Below are 18,558 nucleotides of genomic sequence, written 5' to 3'. Positions count from 1 at the left end.
TTTATTGATTTTGTTGCTTCCTTGCCTAGCCTCTTCTTCCCTGAAATCATCCAAATAATTGCATCAAAGTCTTGCAAAATTTCATGAGAAATCTTCCATTCATAGCATTCAAGTAATATAACTAAAAACTCATGGAATTTGCATCAAAATCATACTGTTTGGATGGTTCATTGCTTTGTAATTCATTTAACCATTCTTGGTTACTTTAAGCTCAAGAAAATGCATAAAACAACTAAAACTAACAAAAAAATGCTAGTGAAACTAGCCTAAGATGCCTTGGCATCACAACACCAAACTTAATACTTGCTTGTCCCTAAGCAAGTCCTGAGTTATTTGAGAAGAAAGTATGAAATAGAAAGCAATTACATTGGCTATATTAGCAAGCATTTGAAGTTCATCAAAAGGGTTTTATGCAGAAAGTTGCAGCATCACTTTTTCATTCTTATCAGGTAAGATTATCACTTTTTCATTGCATCCATCAAACACTGCTATGGCCTCTTGTTATTCTTATGTCCTTGGCACTTTTCTCTTCTTTGTTTTTCTTTTCTTTTTCTTAGAGCTCCTTTGCTCCTTGTTTGCTTAGTGTCATGTGTTGCACAAGCCTTTGGCATTTTCTTTTTCTTATCAGTGCACTACACATATCCACTACAGGCATTTTAGTTCACATTTCTTCTTGAGACATTGGTGCCCAGCACCTCTTTGTGTGACTAAATGTTTTGTATTTAGGTTGCTCTTGATAATGGACTTTTGGTTGATAATCCCAGGTTAGTTAACCCAAGTTACCAAGTGTTGAAACACTCCTCAGAACCTATTCATCCAAGCATATCCTTAATACATAAACACCACAGGCATTTGTCTCAGAAGTTCAAACCATTGGTGCCTAGCTTATTTTCTCAATTTTTTTGCTTTTTGGTTGCCCTTTTTCAGTGGCTTTTTCTTCTTCTTTTTCTTTCTTTTTCATGGCCAAAGACATTTATTCATTAAGATCCATAGACAGTTTTCAATTTCTACACAAAAAATGATAATTCTACACTCTATTTCCAGTGATCTGACTAAACAATCAAGCATGCATACCACCACTTAATTCTACTTGATTTGTCACTAATTGAGCCAAGTTACTTTTGTTCAAACTTTTCTTTTATTTTTGGAAACAGAACAAGCATGGCAAGCATTTGTTTAAGAAGGTGAAGTTATATCCAAACATCTAGGCATTCACTTTATTCAAAGCAGTAAACAGACACTCATACTAAAAACTTCACATTCCAGAAAGATTCAACAATTACAGTTTAAACCAGAACAAGCATGCTTTTGTTTGCCTTTTAAAGAATGGTCAAGGAACACCACCACCTTGTGAAATTTCTTGTTTTCTCTTTGTTGCCAGGAAACAATTTGATTTCTCCTTCTTCTCCTAATTGTTGCTTCATGTTCTTTCTCAGATCCTTGTTTCCTTTCTTGCACAGAGTGATGAAGTTGCTTGCTTCTCAAGCACTTGAGTGGTTAGCTCAACTATGTATGGGCAAGTGTCTGAGTCTTAAGTTGGTGTGTGAACACCAAACTTAGTCTCCTACTTACTCCTCTGCTCTTTGAGTCCTTGAATTCTCCTTGGAATGAAGTTGCTGCTAAGGATTTTAAGCATTCCTGTGATTGCTTAGAATGGTTGTTCCTTTCATATAATTCAAAGGTTGTTGTGTTCAGTTGATCTGTGTAGTGGAACACCAAACTTAGAGTCACACATTCCCCTTTGAATTATTGATCCACGAATTCATTGTTTGGTGTGAAACACCAAACTTAATTCTTTGCAATGCACAGAAACTACTTCACCTTTTTATTAAAACAAATAAAAGAAACAGCAAGGGAGTATTACCTCAGGTTGGGTTGCCTCCCAACAAGCGCTTCTTTAACGTCATTAGCTTGACGGTTGCCCCTTGTTAGGGTGGATTGTAGTGCTTGATGTCCTCTCCTCTCACTATGAAAACGTCCCCATTTGATTCCTTCATGATTTCCAAATGTTCCATAGAAAGAACTTTCCTGATTGTGAACACTTGAGGGAGCTGGGAAGGAATGGTTTTGAGGCCAGGTGGGATTGGCAGATAATGACTTGATATCACTTTATCTCCCGGAGAGAAACCTTCAGTGGGAATTTTCTTGTTTCTCCACCCTCTTGGCAATTTCTTTACAATTCTTCCCTTTCTCTTGAGGATTTCTTCATTGACCCTTATGCCAGGAGGATCCTTCTGATCTGTTTCTATTGATTCTTGTGGCTTTAACTCTTGCAATTCTTGTTTGCCTTCCAAGGACTGTTTCAGAGTTTCAGCTGCTGGATTGCTTTCCTCCAAACACAGATGGCTACTATCATCCTTAGGCTTTTCAGGTTATGGTTCAGGCTCTGATGCAGGTTTGAAAACATTGAAAATGAGCTGTTCATCATGTATTCTCAAAATTAGCTCTCCTTGTTCTACATCTATGAGCGCTCTAGCAGTGGCTAGAAATGGCCTTCCCAGAATGATAGGGTGTAGGTAGCTTTCCTCCATGTCCAAAATGACAAAGTCTGTGGGGAAGAAATAATTTCCCACTTTCATCAGCACATTCTCAACTACCCCTTCAGCTTGCTTCTGAGTTTTGTCAGCCAGTTGTATGATTACATCAGTGGATCTCACCTCATTCAGTTGTAGCCTCTTCATAAGAGTCAGAGGCATCACATTTATGCTAGCTCCTAGATCACAGAATCCTCTGTCAATTTTTGTTTCCCCTATGATGCAGGGGATATGAAAACTTCCTGGGTCTGTTTTCTTAGAGACTATGTCCTTCTTGATGAGGGCACTGCATTCTTTGTTCATTATTACAGTTTGTCCTCCCTTCAAAACTCTTTTCTTGCTCAGCAATTCCTTTAAATACTTGATATGTGTAGGCATCTGCTGGAGAATCTCAAGGAAGGGAATATTGATATGGAGAGACTTAAATGTCTCTAAAAACCTTGAATAGGTTTTCCCTTTTTCACCTCCTCCTAACCTCTGAGGAAATGGTGCTTTTGGTTGGTATGTTTCCAGCATGCCTTTTTGCAGTTCCTTGGCTTGCTCAGTTTCACTTTCCTGCTTAGCTTCTTCCACACCTTCCTTCAAGATTTCTGGCTCCTGTTCTGAGGGTCTGATTCCTTCTTCTTCTGAGACTTCCTTCAATATGGTGATGGCCTTGCATTCTTCCCATCTCACTCCCTTTTGTTCCCCTTTAGGATTCTTTTCTGTGTCACTAGGGAACACTGCAGTTGACTTGGGGGCCTGTTGAGATAGCTCTCCTACTTGAGACTCCATCCTCTTGAGTTTTTCACCATGGTTCCTTAAGGTAGATCTCACATCATCCCTAAAGCTTTTCAACTCACTTATGTCCTGACCCATGTTTGCCAGCATTCCTTCTATCCTGTTTAATTGATCTTGAAATTGTTGGTTCGGATTAGGTTGGGTAGGTTGATTATTTTGGCCATGATATGATGGTTGGGAGTAAGTGTTTTGTGTGGCTTGGTATGATCTTTGGTTGGAGTTTTGGTATGTGGACTTGTTATGTTGGTTTTGCTGGTTGTAAGGTTTGTGGTTTTGTGGTTGGGTTTGTTGGTTCCCCCACCCAAAGTTTGGGTGGTTTTTCCATCCTGGGTTGTAAGTGTTGGAATGTGGATCATATGGTTGCCTTTGTTGATTTCCCACATAGTTGGCCTCTTCCCAATCACCTCCTTCAATGCTTACTTCCTCTTGATCTTGTGTGTGTATTGCAGCCACTTGCTTTGTTTCTAATTTCCTGGTGAGCTCTGCTAGTTGCTTGGCAAACACCTTATTTTGGGCTAAAATTGTATCAACATGGTTCAGCTCCATGACTCCCTTAGTGTTGTGTCTCTCTGAAGCATAGTAGTACTCATTCTCAGCCACTGTCTCAATCACTTCAATGGCTTCTTCCACAGTCTTTTTCCTGTTCAATGAACCTCCTGATGAATGGTCTACAGCCTTCCTTGATTCATAAGAAAGTCCATCATAGAAAATATGCAATTGCACCCAGTCATGGAACATGTCTGGTGGGCATTTCCTTGTCAAATCCTTGAATCTCTCCCATGCCTCGTAGAGAGTTTCACCATCTTGTTGTCTAAAGGTCTGAACCTCAGATCGAAGCCATTGACCTTTTGTGGGGGGTAGAAACGTGCCAGAAACTTGCTTTCCACCTCATCCCAGGTTGTTAGGCTCCCCCTTGGGAATGATTCCAGCCACTTAGCTGCCTTGTCCCTAAGTGAAAATGGGAACAAGAGCAGTTTATAGGTATCTTCCTGGACTCCATTGGACTTCACAGTGTCGCAAATTCTCAGGAATTTTGTGAGATGTTGGTTTGGATCTTCATTAGCACTCCCACCAAATGAACAATGATCCTCCACAAGTGATATTAGCTGTGGTTTGAGTTCAAAATTGTTGGCCTGAATGGGTGGTTTCTGAATGCTGCTACCACAATTCCCAGAGGTTGGGTTTATGTATGAACCAAGAACCCTCCTCTCAGGAATGGCATTGTTTCCATCAGCCCTCTCATGGTTGTGAACTTCTCTATCCATGTTGAGATCTAAAGCTTCCTCAAAATTGTCCTCAGATTCTCCTTCAGATACCTCTTCTCTCAGTACTCTCTTCCCTCTTGCTTCCCTTCTAAGTCTATGAAGGGTTCTCTCTGGTTCGGTATATGGAGGAGTTGATGTCTCTCCTCTCCTACCTGTCATACAAGAACACAGCACAGGTACCAAACAAGTGAAATACTCTTGGTTAATGGAAGAGTATGGTTAGAGCAGTTGAGGAATTAATTCAAATAGTTAGTGAGTCAGTGAGTTAGTTGCTTGAATTTAAAGGCATAAAGAAAGAAAACAAGTAACAGAGTGCAGAAGTTAAAATTCAACAAGTAACTTGAACTAAATTATCAAAAAAAAAAAAAAATGCTCAATCTAGTTAACTTCCAATTTGAGAATTGTCAATCGAAAACCAATCCCCGGCAACGGCGCCATAAACTTGATGTGCATAAACTTGATATGCTACGATTTAGGAAATTGCACGATCGGCAAAATTCCTTCCGGCAAGTGCACCGGTTATCGTCAAGTAAAAACTCACAATAGAGTGAGGTCGAATCCCACAAGGATTGGTTGAGTGAGAAATTCGGATTAGAAGTATGTTCTAGTTGAGCGGAATCAAGATTTAGATGAGAATTGCGGAATGTAAAATTGCATGAATTAAAGAGCGAGAAGCTAAATTGCTGAAATTAAAAGGGATGGGGGTGATTGCATGAATTTAATTGCAGAATGTAAAGAGAAAGTGGTAAATCTGAAATGGGGAGTTCATTGGGTGTTAGGAGATATTGAGATCTCCGAATCAAAACAACTTTTATCCCTTCCTCAACCAATGCATTCATTGAATTTTGCTTGGCAATCTTATATGATTGGATCCCAATCCCTTGGCTCACCAATTCTCTCTAAAAACAAACAAATTCCCAATCCCTTGGTTTAAATGTTCATAAGAAGAGATGATGCTCGATCACTGATTATACCACACAGTTTCATGAACCACAATTTGGTAGGATTACATGTCACAATATCCATCCAAACCCCAATCCAATTCACTGTGAGAAAGCTTCTCTAGCATGAATCCTCCATTCCTTTCCCAAGGTTCCGAAGGATTCCAATTATGGGTAGTTTCTTTCCCAAGACAACTACCCAATGGAATTAGATCGAGAAGCTTTCTAACAAAATTCAAGAGAAAAGATTGAAGAAGAAGATAAAACTATTATTGATTCATTGAATTACAATAGAGCTCCCTAACCCAATGAAAGGGGTTTAGTGAGTCATAGCTCTGAATTCAATTACAAAACTCCCAGAAAATGATCCAAAGTTCTCCGTGTGAAAAAAAAGTTCCAACTAACTTAAATTCTATCCTATTTATACACTTTCTAAATTGAGCTTCTGTTGTGTTTCTTGGGCTTTGAGGCCTTTCCCTGATTTCCTTTTGCTTTGGGTTTATGGTCCATAATCCTGATGAGGCTGTGATCCAATTCTGTAACATTCATTGAGCAAACTTAGTGATAAACAAGTAATGACACAAGACTCAACAAATTGAAGCTCCAGACTCATCAATCCTTCAGGCCCAATCCCATAAACATGATATTCAATTGGGTTTCATACCATAATACGTTTAAGTTAATGTTTGTGCTCAAATGCTAACTTAAACTTCAATATATTTGGCCCAGAAACCCTTTTCAAAAAGTGGCGTTTAAGTTGAAGTTTAAGTTTCAGTTTAAGGTTAAACTGAAACTTAAACGTGGAAATGGAAGAAAGCAACCCAGGAGTGTGAAATGTCGAACACGTTTAAGCTTCAGTTTAAGGTTAAACTGAAGCTTAAACGTGGAAATGAAGAAAGCAACCCTGGAGGAGCAATTGGGTCGAACACGTTTAAGCTTCAGTTTAAGGTTAAACTGAAGCTTAAACGTGGAAATGAGAAAGCAACCCTGGAGGAGAGAAATAGTCGAACACGTTTAAGCTCCAGTTTAAGGTTAAACTGGAGCTTAAACGTGGAAATGCTCCTGGTGCCTTTCTTACTTCTGGCGTTTAACCTCCAGTTTAAGGTTAAACTAGAGGTTAAACGTGGAAATGCTTCCTGGTGAGAAATTGTGTCGAACACGTTTAAGCTCCAGTTTAAGGTTAAACTGGAGCTTAAACGTGGAAATGCTCCCTTGGTGAAATTCTCATTCTGGCGTTTAACTTCCAGTTTAAGGTTAAACTGGAGGTTAAACGCCAGTTCCAGCATTTCTTACCCTTCATGATTCTGGCGTTTAAGCTCCAGTTTAGGCTTAAACTGGAACTTAAACTCCACATGTGATATTCAAGCTTCCTTTATTGATTTTGTTGCTTCCTTGCCTAGCCTCTTCTTCCCTGAAATCATCCAAACAATTGCATCAAAGTCTTGCAAAATTTCATGAGAAATCTTCCATTCATAGCATTCAAGTAATATAACTAAAAACTCATGGAATTTGCATCAAAATCATACTGTTTGGATGATTCATTGCTTTGTAATTCATTTAACCATTCTTGGTTACTTTAAGCTCAAGAAAATGCATAAAACAACTAAAACTAACAAAAAAATGCTAGTGAAACTAGCCTAAGATGCCTTGGCATCATTTTTCAATCGATGACTTATCCATTGACATGACTAAGAGAAAATATAAATATGGTCCTTAAAAATCTATTTATTAACAATCTCTATAATCTAAATGCAACAAAATTATTCTTAGTGCAAATTATAAATTAAAAAAAAACTTAAATAGTATTCTAGAAGAAACTATAAAAAAATTATAATTATCTTTTTCAAATGATAATTTTATCGTTGAAGCAGTAATTTTGCGAATTTTTCCTAATCAAATACTTGTGTATATGCAAATTAAATTCTCCCTACAAGATAAAAAGAGAAAAAGACAACTTTAAAATATCGATACTAAAATCATGAGCTGCATACAATTAGGTAGCGTTTGGTGGAGAGACAGAGACAAAAAGACTGAGACTGAGAGACAGAGACTAAGAGACAGAGACCGAAATAAATTTCAGTATTCTGTTTGGCGTAAAGGGAGGGACAAAAATTGAAACAAGAATAAAACTCTAATTTAATTTGCACAAAGGATAAAATTGAAATTAATTAATTGAAATGAGGGTATTTTAGGTATAAAATGTTATTAAAATTTCAATCTCCGTCTCTAAAAATTTCAGTCCCCTGTGTCCCTACTTTTTGGAGGTACTGAAATACTGAAATTTTAGGGACAGAGACAGAAATTTTAGTATCAGTCTCTAAACCAACAAACATGATATTGTGTCTCAGTCTTCCAGTCTCTATCCTAGTACCTCAAAACAAACGCTACCTTAGTGTACAAACACTCTGATATAAAAGCATTCATTAAAAGCATTCATAGTAAGCGTACAAACATGATGAGATATTATGCACTCTAATGTGATAAACATGGAAATGAGGAGCATAATTTTTTTTATGAAGAGTTGGAAGTTAAAATATTTATTCAACACAAATAACAAACACTAAATATAATTTCTCTTTGAAAGATGCTCCAAGATATATTATAGAAGAGATGCAAATGTATAGCTTTTGACATATTAAAGGTGTAAAAATTATTTGATCCTCCATAATGCAAAATTTGTTAATCCATTCCTTATTATTTATTCATTAAAGGACTTCGTTATCTTACGAACAGAGACGGACCTAGAGGGGGGTGAGTAGTGCTCTCGCTCTCCCCCCCCCCCAAAAAAAACTATACTTATATATGAGATATGTTTAAAAAATTAAAAAATATTATGTAATTTAATAGTTTTATATGTATTATTTTTTACTATGTGATGGATTTGTATCTTAATTGTTTAATTCACTAATATTTTTTACTTAACTAATTTAATATCATACTATCAAGTCTTTATACCTTTTAAATTAGTTTTTATATAATAATTTCTATATTTATTAAAAAAATCGTTTATTTTTTTATATTAATATATTTAACATTTATATTATTATATTAATAATGACTTACGTAGTTATATTTTGGTAACACACTATGTACTTTAGATATTCTTTTCTTGTAAAAAATACTCATTTTTCTTCTAAATTTACGTTGTTAAAAGAAAAAATTTTATAAAGATATCTTATATCTTGTATTCTATAAATATACTGTGTCTTTCAAATAATTAATAATTTATAGTTTATTTTCAAATTTTTTAAAATTTTTGAAAGAATTAATTTTAATTAACATGTTATAATTTTTAACTAAACACACTATAACTTATTGGTATTTTATAATTTTATAATGTACTATTAATATTGTTATATTTCTTTTATATAATATTAAAAATAAAATTGTCAAAAAATTTATAATTATATATATATATATATTGATAATTCTTTTAAAAAACTAACTCTAACAATTATATGTTAATTATTTTTATAGAATGAAAAAAATTATTTAAAATTCAGCCCCTCCATATTAAAATTTCTGGATCCGTCCCTACATACGGATATTCCAACTTAGAAAGCAATTGATAGTATTGTGAAGGGGATTGAATCAAATACCATTTAAAAACTTTCTTTCTCAATAAAATCATAATCGCCGGTCTCTTCAAATGTCTCTTATTGTTTGAGGAAATATTTTATTTGTTGTCTCCTAGAAAGGTAGAGAGATAAACAAACAGTAGGAGATTCATAAAAGAATTTAGAATGTACATTGTAAATAATATCACAAATGACTGTGCAATATGAATATAGTAAAGTATCTTAAGTATGCGGCAAAATCTATTAATACAATATGATCAAAATATGCAAAGAGAGAGTTAGAAAAAAGAGGCACAACAAATTTAGGCTTAGATTTGGTAAAGTCTTTTGAAAAAGTGGTTGTACTTTTTAAAAATACAAGCTCTTCATTTTATATTTTGTAAATCAAAAACATCATGTGTTTATGTTTGCAGCTTTTAAAAGATTAGAGTACTTTTGAAAGCAACTAAGGCAAAATTTTTTAAAGTTGGCTTGTGCTTTTCAAAATTTAAAAGTCTAATATAACCTCATATATTAACTAATTTTTAAATTTAACGCTTAAATTTATGTTTTTTATAGTATTTTTAAATTTTAAAAGTTATTTTACCAAACGTAATTGTTGTTGCTTGTATTTATTAAAAGTCATTTTTAATTTGATTTACCAAACATAAATACTACACTTTTTAAAAAGCTATCTTTTGAAAGCTAGTTTTTTTAAGCTACTTTTAAAAAGTAAAAATTTTACCAAACTAAGCCTTATACTAGTTCAATTCCAAATCTCCAACAATGGAATCTACATCCAATCCACAACCAAAGAGGGATTTTTCACTATATCAATGTTTATTACAAACAATTTCTCACAAAAACACAAACTTCTTAAACATCACAACCTAAGGATAACTGAACAAATCTCTTTATCTAGCCTAGGATAACTCACTCTTTATTTAAAAGAATTGCAGAAAGAGAATGATAAGCAAAGTGACACAAGTGAAAAAGAGAAAAAATAATGGTGGTATACTCTTCCCTTTTTGTAGCCAGTTTTCCTATATATTGAAAAGGATGAATTGACAAAAATAATATGCTGTCAAAAATAATGTTTATCATCATACAAAATTAAAATATTAACTAATAAGTTAACAGCAGTAATAATTTTCAGTAAAAACATTGATTAAATGAAATTAAGGGTAGTAAAGTCTACTTGTAAAAATTATTTGGTCCTTCTACCTATTTAATTTGGTCCTTTTTAATAATTTTAAAATAATTAGTCCTTTTTGTAACTAGTATTCTTAGTAGTCCTTCACAATAATTTCCTTTTTTTATTTCCTTTTAAATAGGAAGCTATCATTTTAATTTTTCTGACCAAACAGGTAAAATGGAATTCTGGAAAGAAGAATAGAGTAATTACCTGCCTGAAGCTAAAATCAAAAAACACTTCTGGTTTTCAACACATCAATTGACTCCATTTTACCACCTCAAGTGAACCTTGAATTGAAAGAAAATAGTTTTGATATGATTGTCACTAGATAAGATTACATCTCTATATATTCACAAGTACCATGAAATCCCAACCATCTGTGTTCAATCTCGGTACAAATTTCCTGTAAAACAAGATTGTTAAATTATTTAAATAGAGAACCCCGAACACAGCACATTAAAAATTATGCTCCTCATTTCCATGTTTATCACAACAGGTCCTTTTGACAAATTATTCAAACTAACAACTACTAACCAATTGAACAAATTATTCAAATACAAGTTTATGATACAGTATTCAGTAAGCAAATAACAAAACGTTAAAAAACCACACAATTTAAATGACAGCCCATAGTTTTGATGGATAAAAATGAAAACTTGGTGCTGAATTTCATAGAACTATCACTTTGTAAATGCATATCTTATCAAAGTTCATGCTAGAGGATTCATTTATACAATAAGAACCAAAAGAAATTAATTACAAAGATCCAATAAATTACTGGTGAATTATATGGTACAGATGCTATTTTACAGAGATAGGGAGATTCTGACACGTAGCAGAATCACAGAGGGCAATGAAGATGGCTCTGCTGTTGAGCCGTCTAGCTCATACACTGAAGATCCATTACGTGCATTAAAGATCCGTTATGGGAAACAGGAAGAGTTTTTTTTTTTTGGTGGTGAGGGGAACGAGATTGGCTTTCGCTCCTTTCATTCATTCCTTTGTTCTCCTTCATCAGTTATTTTCTCTATCGCCTCGACACCAGTAAGGCCATTCGAAACCTCAGAAAACTAATAACCATCAACAAGCAGGAGCAGATATCTCCAGAAAAAAAAAAACAAGCAAGAGCAGTGATCCTCAACACGATCGATCTCCTTAGCTTCCAGGGTGCAACGAATGAAGCCTTCTCATCTGGCAGTGTCATCAGCAAAGCCAGTTGGAGAGGAGCTACGATTCTGGATTCTTATTGCGCACTAACCGCGTGTGGATCATTGAGACCCATTGCATCTGTTCTATTCGCCGAAAGAGAAGAAGTTGCGTTTTTGATTGCGTAGTCACCTTCCACTTTGCATAAGGAGTAGAGTCGGTCGTCGAGTGTCAACGTGGGAAGCAGGAACTATGGGGGAGGGGGCAATTAGAGCAGCTGTAACTAGAATCGATCTATCCTTGCGGCGGTCATACAACGGTTTCGTCGTTGACAAAAGGCCGTCAATCGTCGTTGAAGGAGGAGGAAGATGGTGCAAACTTCTGAAATTGGGCTCCAGGTCTGGATTCTGGTTGTCCAATGAAATTTGGGTTCAGTTAGGGTCTGTTTAGTCTGGCACGGAGTATGCCCCAAAAAGAGGTTATAAAAATTCACCAAAAAAAATTTTCTACCTTGTAATAGTAAAATTCTTTTTTGGTATTGTGTTTAAAGAATGAGATTCATTATTAAAAGTTTAAAGAAGCTTTCTTTGGTAGGGAAAGAATAATTTGGACTTTGAATGACCAGATTATAAATTCAAATAATAAAAAATGCATGGGTTGGTTCACAAATAAAACAGAATAACGGTTGAGAGGAATTTAAAAGAAGTTTAGAATTTCTTATTACAAGAAAGCACCAACAGCGCACCACAGTTAAAGAGATCCAGTAATTGAACTCCAAAACCCTAATCAAAATTTTTCGATTCCAATGGGGAAGAAACACCACTGACTCACCCGCATCAGAGCCTACATCAACGTGCCACCGTGCCGGAGCTCTGAAGCGCAAGGCCATCTCCCTCTCACTATAGCGCGTCAAATCTGCACAGTGTCATCCTTGCGTCGTCTTTCCCGACAAGTTCTGCCGATTGTTCTGCTTTTGCTCTGGTGGATGTGAAGCACTTGGAGCACAGTTTGGGTGTGAACTCAGTGCCGCTGGCTGAGGATATCTGAGAGAAGAGAAAAACAAAGAGATTCAGAGAGGAAAGAGAGCTCGCCTCGCCGTCGTCGTTGCCGTCGCCACCGCAGTTCATCGCCTCTCCAGATCTGGTTGCAACGGCCAAGCCTTTGAGGATGTTCCATTACGACCTCTGATGAGCGGATAATTTATGCCATTTTTGGTATTGTTTTTACATAGTTTTTAGTATATTTTAGTTACATATTTTTTTATAATTTCAGGTATTTTCTGGTTGAAATTGAGGGACCTGAGCAAAAATCTAATTCAGAGGCTGAGAAAGGACTGCAGATGCTGTTGGATTCTGACCCTTCTGCATTCGAAGTGAATTTTCTGGAGCTACAGAATCCCAATTGGCGCGTTCTCAATTGCGTTGGAAAGTAGACATCTTGGGCTTTCCAGAAATATATAATAGTACATACTTTGCTCGAGATTTGATAGCCCAAACTGGCATCTAAACGCCCACTAGAGATCCTTTTCTGGCGTAAAACACCAGAACTGTAGTTAAACGCCCAAACTGGCACCCAAGCTGGCGTTTAACTCCAAGAATGGCCTATGCACGTGAAAGCTTCAATGCTTAGCCCAAGAACACACCAAGTGGGCCCTGAAAGTGGATTTCTGCACTATCTGCACTTAGTTATTCATTTTTTGTAATCCCTAGTAACTAGTTTAGTATAAATAGCACTTTTTACTATTGTATTCGGGGATTATGAGATTATCATCCTTGGATTTGAGAGGCTAGCCATTCGGCCATGCCTAGACCTTTTTCTCTTATGTATTTTCTACGGTGGAGTTTCTACACCTCATAGATTAAGGTGCGGAGCTCTGCTGTTCTTCATTTATTAATGCAAGTACTATCGTCTCTTTCAATTCACGCATACTTCTTCTCCAAGATATACTCTTTTACTTAATTCAGTTAAGTCAGAATGAAGGGGTGACCCGTGACAATCACCCACTATCTTCGTTACTCGCTTAGCCAAGATCCGCGTGCCTGACAACCACAAGCGGTCTACATGATGTTCAACGTAGTCATTGGACGATAGCCAGAGTATATTCTCTTGGGTCTCTGATCCGTGATTTGCATCATCTCTCCTGACAACAGAGCATCCGAATCTAAGATTAGAACCTTCGTGGTATAGGCTAGAACCATTGGCAGCATTCCTGAGATCCGGAAAGTCTAAACCTTGTCTGTGGTATTCCGAGTAGGATCTAGGAAGGAATGATTGTGAAGAGCTTCAAACTCGCGAATGTTAGGCGCAGTGACAGTGTGCAAAAGGATAGAGATATCCTATTTCGACGCTAGTGAGAACCGACAGATGATTAGCCGTGCAGTAGCTGTACCTGGTATTTTTCATCCGAGACGAGAAATCCGACAGTTGATTAGCCGTGTAGAGATCGTACCTGGTACTTTTCATCTGAGAGGATCATTGATAAACCCATATTTTATGATGTATTTTGTGCTCATTTTAAATGATTTATTCAATCCTTCACCCACTTATTCACGTAAATTGCATGGTTTTACTATTCCTTCCTTATATTATGATATATGTGAAAAACATGTTTCCTATGCTTTAAAAATATTAATTTTAATTATCCTTTATTACCATTCGATGCTGTGATTTGTGTGTTAAGTATTTTTAGATCTCATAGGGCAGGAATGGCTTAAAGGACAAAAAGGAAACATACAAAAATGGAAGGAAAGAACAAAAATGGAGTTTTGAAGAAAAGGCAGCGACGTAAACGCATGGACGACGTGAACGCATGCCTAGCGCGAAATGCCATCGACGCAAACGCGTGGAAGACGCGGACATGTGCCCTGAGCAGAACGCAAATGACGCGTATGCATGACTGACGCGTACGCGTGACAAGGAAAACTGTCAGATGACGCGGACGCGTGACCTACGCGAACGCGTGATAGACGCCACGTACAAGAATTTGCAGAAAACGCCCCCAGTGATTTCTGGACCCTTTTTCGGCCCAATTCTGAATCCAGAAACACATAATATAAGCCAAAGAATGGAGGAATCAAATAACAACTTAGTGATAGATACAATATCGAAAATTTTAGGATTAGATGTAGTTTTAGAGAGAGAGGCTCTCTCCTCTCTCTTAGGATTAGGATTCAGGATTTCTATTATGTTTAAGCTACGATCTCTTCAATCACAGGTTCAATAATCCTTTAATTTACTTTCTACTTTTATTTATTCCATTACTTTAATTGTCATTTATCTTTTCATTATTGATTTAAAAACTTTCCATGTTAGGATTTGAATTTATGTTTAAATGCAATTTGAGGTATTTCAGATTAATGATTGTTTTAATTATGATGATTTCAATTCAATTTAGATTTATTTTCCCCTTTTGGCTTCGGTTAAGTAATTAGCAACACTTGAGTTATCAAACTCCTTGTGATTGATGATTGTTATTTCTGCTGGTTAATTTGTACTCCAATAACTCTAGTCTTTCCATAGGAGTTGACTAGGACTTGAGGATCAAATTAATTAGTCCACTTGACTCTCCTTTGTTTAGCAAGGGTTAATTTAAGTGGGAGCAGAATTCAATTCTCATCACACCTGATAAGGATAACTAGGATAGGATTTCAATTTCTTATACCTTGCCAAGAGATTTTATTATTATTAATTTATTTTTCTTGTTATTTAAATTACTTGTTCCTTATTTTAAAAAACCCAAAAACATACAATTTTCCATAACCAATAATAAATCATACTACCCTGCAACTCCTTGAGAGACGACCCGAGGTTTAAATACTTTGGTTATTTATTTTTATTGGGTTTGTTTCAGTGACAAACAAGTTTTTATATGAAAGTATTATTGCTTGGTTTAGAAACTATACTTGCAACGAGAATTTATTGTAAATTCTAAACCATCAATCTTCAGCTCATCAATCATACAGCTTGCCATGGAAGGGAGCACGCATGGTTGGAGGAAGACAATAGGAAAGTAGAGGTTTAGAAGCAACAAAGCATCTCCAAATGCTTGTCTGAAACACTCACCAATGAATCACATAAGTACCTTTATTTTATTTTATGTTTTATTTATCTTTTAATTATTAAAACCTCATAACCATTTGAATCCGCCTGACTAAGATTTACAAGATGACCATAGCTTGCTTCAAGCCGACAATCTCTGTGGGATCAACCCTTACTCTCGTAAGGTATTACTTGGACGGCCCAGTGCACTTGCTGGTTAGTTGTGCGGAGTTGTGAAAAGTGTGATCACAATTTCGTGCACCATGTTTTTGGCGCCGTTGCCGGGGATTGTTCGAGTTTGGACAACTGACGGTTCATCTTGTTGCTTAGATTGGGTAATTTTATTTTATGTTTAAGCTTTTTATTTTTATTTTTGAAAAAAAATACAAAAAATTTTAGTTTTCGAAAAATTCAAAAAAAAAATGTTCTTCAGAATTTTTAAGAATGAATTCTAGAGCTTCTTGAGATGTGTTGAAGCCTGGCTGGCTGTTAAGCCATGTCTAATCTTTTGGACCGATATTTCCACTTTCCATTATAGAAAGGACATGTTTGTATTTGTTCTGCTAAAGCTTGGTTGGCCGTTGGCCATGTCTAATTCTTTTGGACCGGAGCTTCAGAATAACATTGCACGATCCTGGAATTCTTATTAAAAATTTTGGATTTCTTTATTTTCTTTTTCCAAAATAATTTTGAAAAATATATAAAAATATTTAATAAAACCATAAAAACCAAAAAAAAAATTGTGTTTCTTGTTTGAGTCTAGTGTCAAATTTTAAGTTTGGTGTCAATTGCATGTGTTAGTTTTTCTTTAATTTTCGAAAATATATGCATTATGTTCTTCATGATCTTCAAGATGTTATTGGTGATGTTCTTTGTTTAATCTTGTGATTTTCTTGTTTTGTATTTTTTGTTATTTTTCATATGCTTTTTCAAATTCATAGTGTCTAAACATTAAAAATTTCTAAGTTTGGTGTCTTGCATGTCTTTCTTTTCTTAAAAAAAATTTCAAAAATATGTTCTTGATGTTCATCTTGATCTTCAAAGTGTTCTTGGTGTTCATCTTGACATTCAAAGTGTTCTTGCATGCATTATTTGTTTTGATCTTAAATTCTTATGTCTTGTGTCATTTTGTTGTTTTTCTCTTTCTTCATTAATTCAAAAAAATCAAAATAATATCTTTCCCTTATTTTACTCATAAATTTCGAAATTTTGGGTTGACTTAGTAAAAAAAATTTAAAATTTAGTTGTTTCTTGTTAGTCAAGTCAAAAATTTCAATTTAAAAATTTTATCTTTTCAAATCTTTTTCAAAAATCAAATCTTTTTCATTTTTCTTCTTAAAATGTTCGAATTTCTTAAATAAATTTTCAAAATCTTTCTCTTAATTTTACTTCATAATTTTCGAAATTATTGCTAACATTTAATGTTTTGATTCAAAAAATTTCAAGTTTGTTACTTTCTTGTTAAGAAAGGTTCAATCTTTAAATTCTAGAATCATATCTTTTAGTTTCTCATTAGTCAAGTCATCAACTTTAGTTTTTAAAATCAAATCTTTTTAATTTCTTCTTCAAATCTTTTTCAAAATAAATTTCAATCATATCTTTTTCAAAATTTAATTTTAAAATATTTTTCTAACTTCTTATCTTTTCAAAATTGATTTTCAAATCTTTTTCAATTAACCACTTAACTTGTTTGTAATTTTAAAAAGTTTACTATTTCTTATCTTTTTCAAAACCACTTAACTACTTTTCTCTCTCTAATTTTCGAAAACCCCTAACCAATTTTTCAAAATTATTTTTAATTAACTAATTTTTTTAAATTCTAATTTTATTTTATTTCTTTTCTTAAATTTCGAATTCTAACTTATAATTAAAATAAAAACAAAAATATTTTTCTTTTCTTTTAATTAAAATTCGAATAACTCTCTCTCTCACATCTCTTTCTTTATTTACTAACACTTCTCTTTTACTCATAATTCGAATCCTCTCCCTCTCTCTGTGTTTGAATTCTTCTTATTCTTCCTCTACCTCATTCTTCTATTCTTCTATTCTTCTACTCACATAAAGGAATCTTTATACTGTGACATAGAGGATTCCTCTTCTTTTATATTATCTTCTTTTTCATATGAGCAGAAACAGGGATAAAGACATTCTTGTTGAAACTGATCATGAACCTGAAAGGACTCTGAAGAGGAAGCTAAGAGAAGCTAAAGCACAACCCTCTGGAGAGGACCTTACAGAAATTTTCGAAAAAGAAGAAGCCATGGCAGCCGAAAACAACAACAATGGTGGAGATGCAAGGAAGATGCTTGGTGACTTTATTGCACCAACTTCTGACTTCTATGGAAGAAGCATCTCAATTCCTGCAATTGGAGCAAACAACTTTGAGCTTAAACCTCAATTAGTTTCTCTAATGAAACAAAATTGCAAGTTCCATGGACTTCCATTGGAAGATCCTCATCTGTTCTTAGATGAATTCTTGCAAATCTGTGACACTGTTAAGACCAATGGGGTTAATCCCGAGGTCTACAGACTTATGCTTTTCCCCTTTGCTGTAAGAGACAGAGCTAGGATATGGTTGGACTTAAAACCTAAAGAAAGCCTGAACTATTGGAAAAAGTTGGTCAATGCTTTCTTGGTCAAATTCTTTCCACCTCAAAAGTTGAGCAAGCTTAGAGTGGAAGTCCAAACCTTCAAACAAAAGGAAGGTGAATCCCTCTATGAAGCTTGGGAAAGATACAAGCAATTGATTAGAAGGTGTCCTTCTGACATGCTTTCAGAATGGAGCATCTTATGTATATTCTATGATGGTCTGTCTGAATTGTCTATGATGTCATTGGACTACTCTGCTGGTGGATCTCTTCATCTAAAGAAAACGCCTGCAGAAGCCCAGGAACTCATTGAGATGGTTGCAAAAAACCAGTTGATGTATACTTCTGAAAGAAATCCTATGAATAATGGGATGACTCAGAAGAAAAGAGTTCTTGAGATTGATACTCTGAATGCAATATTGGCTTAGAATAAAATATTAACTCAGCAAGTCAATATGATTTCTCAGAATCTGACTGGAATGCGAGTTGCATCCGGCAGTACTAAAGAGGCCTC

At 35.1% G+C, this 18,558-nt stretch overlaps 2 non-coding genes across 2 annotated transcripts; one reads left to right on the top strand and one right to left on the bottom strand.

Moving 5' to 3' along the window:
* Positions 1-4,050: 4,050 nt before the first annotated feature.
* Positions 4,051-4,153, top strand: LOC148567340 (small nucleolar RNA R71). Its single transcript, XR_015881588.1, has one exon. It is a non-coding gene; the product is annotated as a small nucleolar RNA R71 (small nucleolar RNA).
* Positions 4,154-18,121: 13,968 nt separating this feature from the next.
* On the bottom strand, positions 18,122-18,229 carry LOC148567339 (small nucleolar RNA R71). Its single transcript, XR_015882381.1, has one exon. It is a non-coding gene; the product is annotated as a small nucleolar RNA R71 (small nucleolar RNA).
* Between the last annotated feature and the right edge of the window lie 329 nt (positions 18,230-18,558).

This window comes from Arachis ipaensis, chromosome B4, assembly GCF_059453495.1.
Source record: "Arachis ipaensis isolate K30076 ecotype BB chromosome B4, ASM5945349v1, whole genome shotgun sequence".
NCBI lineage: Eukaryota > Viridiplantae > Streptophyta > Magnoliopsida > Fabales > Fabaceae > Arachis > Arachis ipaensis.
The sequence above is the reverse complement of the archived record's forward strand: the minus strand, read 5'-3'. Positions and strand labels throughout refer to the sequence as shown.